The sequence below is a fragment of the Aegilops tauschii genome, chromosome 3 (assembly GCF_002575655.3).
Source record: "Aegilops tauschii subsp. strangulata cultivar AL8/78 chromosome 3, Aet v6.0, whole genome shotgun sequence".
Lineage (NCBI taxonomy): Eukaryota > Viridiplantae > Streptophyta > Magnoliopsida > Poales > Poaceae > Aegilops > Aegilops tauschii.
This window is the reverse complement of record NC_053037.3, coordinates 533642963-533647473: the sequence shown is the minus strand read 5'-3', so window position 1 is coordinate 533647473 and position 4511 is coordinate 533642963.

Sequence of the window (4511 nt, the reverse complement as noted above, 5' to 3'; positions counted from 1 at the left end):
GCCCGAGATTCGATCGTCGGTATCTCAATACCTAGTTCAATCTCGTTACCGGCAAGTCTCTTTACTCGTTCCGTAATGCATCATCCCGCAACTAACTCATAAGTCACATTGCTTGTAAGGCTTAGAGTGATGTGCATTACCGAGAGGGCCCAGAGATACCTCTCCGACAATCGGAGTGACAAATCCTAATCTCGATCTATGCCAACTCAACAAACACCATCGGATACACCTGTAGAGCATCTTTATAATCACCCAGTTACGCTGTGACGTTTGATAGCACACTAAGTGTTCCTCTGGTATTCGGGAGTTGCATAATCTCATAGTCATAGGAACATGTATAAGTCATGAAGAAAGCAATAGCAACAAACTAAACGGTCATCGTGCTAAGCTAATGGATGGGTCTTGTCAATCACATCATTCTCTAATGATGTGATCCCGTTAATCAAATGACAACTCATGTCTATGGCTAGGAAACTTAACCATCTTTAATTAATGAGCTAGTCAAGTAGAGGCATACTAGTGACACTCTGTTTGTCTATGTATTCACACATGTACTAAGTTTCCGGTTAATACAATTCTAGCATGAATAATAAACATTTATCATGAATAAGGAAATATAAATAACAACTTTATTATTGCCTCTAGGGCATATTTCCTTCACACCGTCGCTGGGTCACCAAAGTACCGAACCGAACCGTTCCGGTTAGCCGAATGCCCAGCCCAAAAGCGGCTAGGTTTCCCCCGTGTCGCCTGCATGGTGTGGGGGATAGGACGGGGCACCAATGATTACAAGTATGTCATTTATTGAGAGATGCTAAATGATGTAATAATTTACTTATTTCAGAGAGAACTATGGCTAAACGAAGCTGGATTTCCTTGAAAATATCTTCTTCTTTTTGAGAAAATTTCCCTAAAATTATCTAAGATCCCTAGGACAACACCATACACATTAACAAAAGGTAAGAGAATGGCGGACTTAGCAAATCCACCACCTTAAACGTTCGCAGACGCGCCTGGTCCCTCAAAATTCCTCTTCCACAATCGGATAGCTCATTAGCAAATCCTCAAATTCATAAAATTACATGCAACGAAACCTACTTTAAATCTTCGCTGACGCTCGTTTCGTCTCCAAGTCCTTGTTCCCGTCCATGTCCATGTACAGCGACCGTGAGACCCACAAAGTGAAGGATGCGTCGCCAGCGAGGTAGAGTCAGACATGGGACACGTATTGGCGCCACATCGGACATGAGGCGCCACCGTCTCCCATGCCCTACTCTTCCTCAACGGAGCCCGTGGCCTCGACGTTGCCGGTTGAGGTGAGGTCCATGATAGATCCCTCATGGTCGGAGGCTGATGCCTCCACGACTTGGTTGTAGTGCCGGGGGTGCAGGTCACTCGTAGCGGCTCTGCGGTGGCGTGCGACTCTACCACCGTGGCCTCGGCCACAAGGGCTGCAGGTGTCTCTTGTGCCCTCTTCCTGCGCAGCGGGGCACGCCACACCATAAGGACGGACAGGCCGTCACCATGCATACCGCTGTTTATCTCCGACTTGGAGCCCAACGCCATAGGAAAGAGGCACCACTAGAGGGGTTGTGCCGATGCCCCGACGTTTGGGCGCTAGAAGGACCGCACCGCGTCCGGCGACGTAGCAGTCACGCGCCTCCTGCCGGATCCAAGCGCCTTTTGTGCGAACGCAACGGATTCATGCCGGATCGAGTCCGATCGTGGTCGGACAGACTCCTCCTAGAAGCGGCGGAGAGCCATGCAAAGGGCCATCTCCTCCTCGAGCCTGCATGGGACGATGTCCCAGTCCAGAGATAGGGAGATCTCGGAGTCGGATCCACTGTCCTCATGCTGAAGATTGCCGGAACAGAGCTTGAAGCGGAGTGGCTAGGGTTTGGCCTGGGATGCGGATGGAGACAAATATATGTGGTGTGTGGATGGCCCGCCAGATCTGACGTGGCGGACACACACGGGCGCTTTCAGCCTCCTATATCCAACCCAGATTTGGGCTGGATATGAGGGGTGCCGGCCAGTCCGGACGTATAGGACCGGTTTGAGGCACACGACTCGGTCACGTTTTTGTGACCAGTCACTGAGCAGGCTGTCCATCCGAATGTATATAGTAGGTTTGACGAGCCCAAATGTAGATGCTCTAAGGCCGGACCTCCTATTCGGCGACCTGCACACCAATAGAGAGGAAATGGGCACCCCCAGCCCCGACACTCGTTTTTGGGCGGGCCCATGTGTTGGGCGGGGGGTGCCGGTCACACTTTTTTTTTGTTTTTTTCCTTTCATTTTTCATTTTTCATTTTTATCTTTTTCTTCTTTAAGACAATTTGGGATATCAAAATATAGCAATTTGAAAAAAGATATTTGAGAAATCATAAAATGTTTATGAATTAAAAAATTGTTCAGGAAATCATAAAATGTTCATGGATTCAAAAACATTGTGATTTTTGAAAAAAAATGTTCAGGTATTCAAAAAATGCTCATGATTTTGTAAAAAAAATCGGGAATAAAAACTTATCATATAAAAATGTTTGCAAATTCAAAATATGTTCATGTTTTTTAAAAAAATCAAAAAATTTAAATAATGTTTGCAAATCTTAAGAAATTGTTCCCAAATTTCAAGAAAGTTCACCAATTCCATTTTTTCACTGATTCGTGACATATTAATGAATTTAAAAATTGTTCATTTATATCAAAAAATTATTTTATTAAACAAAAAAAGTTCATCAAAACAAAAAAAAATGTTTATGAATTCCAAAATTTGTTCGCAAGTGTTCACAAAGTTTCAAAATAATGTTCACAATTTATAAAAATGTACGCAAATTTGTAAAAAAAAGTTCATGATTTCGAAACATGTGCATGATTTAAAAATGTTCACGAATTTTTAAAAAATTCACAAAAGTTTCATGAGTTCAAAAGGTGTTCATTATTTCAAAAGTACTTATGAATTCAAAAGATGTTCATGATTTCAAAAGGTATTCATGAATTTGAAATTTCAAAAAATGAAAAAGAAAGATAAAAGGGAAGTAAAATAAAATAAATAGAAAATGAAGATGAAAAAAAAAAGAATTTGGAAATGAAAATGGAAATAAAATTGAAAGAAGGAAAACCAGAAATGAAAAAAAGAAAGAAAAGCCAGAAGAAAAAAAACAAAGAAAAAAAAAAGAAAAAAAAAGGTTTAAGGAAGATTCTATAACCTTCCCATAACCGGTGGGAAAAACCACAATGGCCGGCCCGTACAGAGGACATGGCCCCCGAAAGGGTGCACACTAGGTCCCTTTGCAAGCACAGGAGACTTTTTTTTATAGAAGGTGCACCGGAGCTCATTTATTCATCAATGTACTCCCTCCGTTCTTAAATATAAGTCTTTTTGAAGATACCAATATGAACTGCGTACAAATGTATATAGACATATTTTAAAGCATAGATTCACTCATGTTGCTCCGTATGTAGTCCATATTGAAATATATAAAAAGACTTATATTTAGAAACGAAGGGAGTACCTCATTTTACATAGTTCGGGGGCTCCATTAGCCATACATGTCGGCCAGGAGCTAAATCTAAAGAATCTCTAGCAATATTATGAGCATCAATATTATCCTCTCTTCTTTCATCATGAAAAACAATCTCCCTTCATCATCCGACACGACAACTGCTTTCTGCACATTTAAATCTTGGCACAGGAGACGATCCAACCAATCGGATGACGCGAGAATTTTACTAAGCCCAACACAGTAGCTACGAAAGCCCATATAGAAGTAGGAGTCAAGTAGAGTCTCGAACTTTTCTCCACTCCTATAAAAAACACAATGATGATGGTGTGTCTGTTATCTAACAATCTTGACCGTTGGATCCGCTGTCAAAAAAAAATAAACTTGACCGTTGAATCCACATGTGATGCACGTGAGGCAAGCTGTGGCACTTTTACAAGACGCCTGCCACTCTCTTCCATGCTTTTGCAAAAAACGCCCCTCGTCTCTCCTGTGCAGCCCCATCCCTCACCGACTTCCTCCAGCCAGCCATGGAACCTCGATTTGGCGCGCTGGACGCCGGCGCCGTCCGCCCCAACGCCGCAGCAGCCCACCGCCCACCACCAGCAAGACTCCCCCCCCCCCCCCCCCCCCCCCCCCTATCTCCTCCTACGCCACCGACGCCGTCCCTTCCTCGGCGCCTCTCCTGCCTCTTCTGCCACAGTAGTACCACACCCACCATCACCACCACCTCGCCCTCCTCCTAGCCATCTCTCCGCCCTCCCCCATCTCCTACCATTGCTGCAAAAAGGAGGACGAGCGCCCGCGGCTGGAGGTGGGCAGCAGGTAGCGGTGAAATTTCCTCCTCGTTTTCACTGTGAGTGGTTCCCTACAATTGCTTAGAGAGGATGGCGCATCGTGTGGAAGTCAATGGGTTCTGCTGCCTTCCACCACAAACAGCAGCAGGCTCCCAAGATCCTCCCTCATCCAAGTACAAATTGCTCTGCTTTACTATCATCTGCTGGCTGC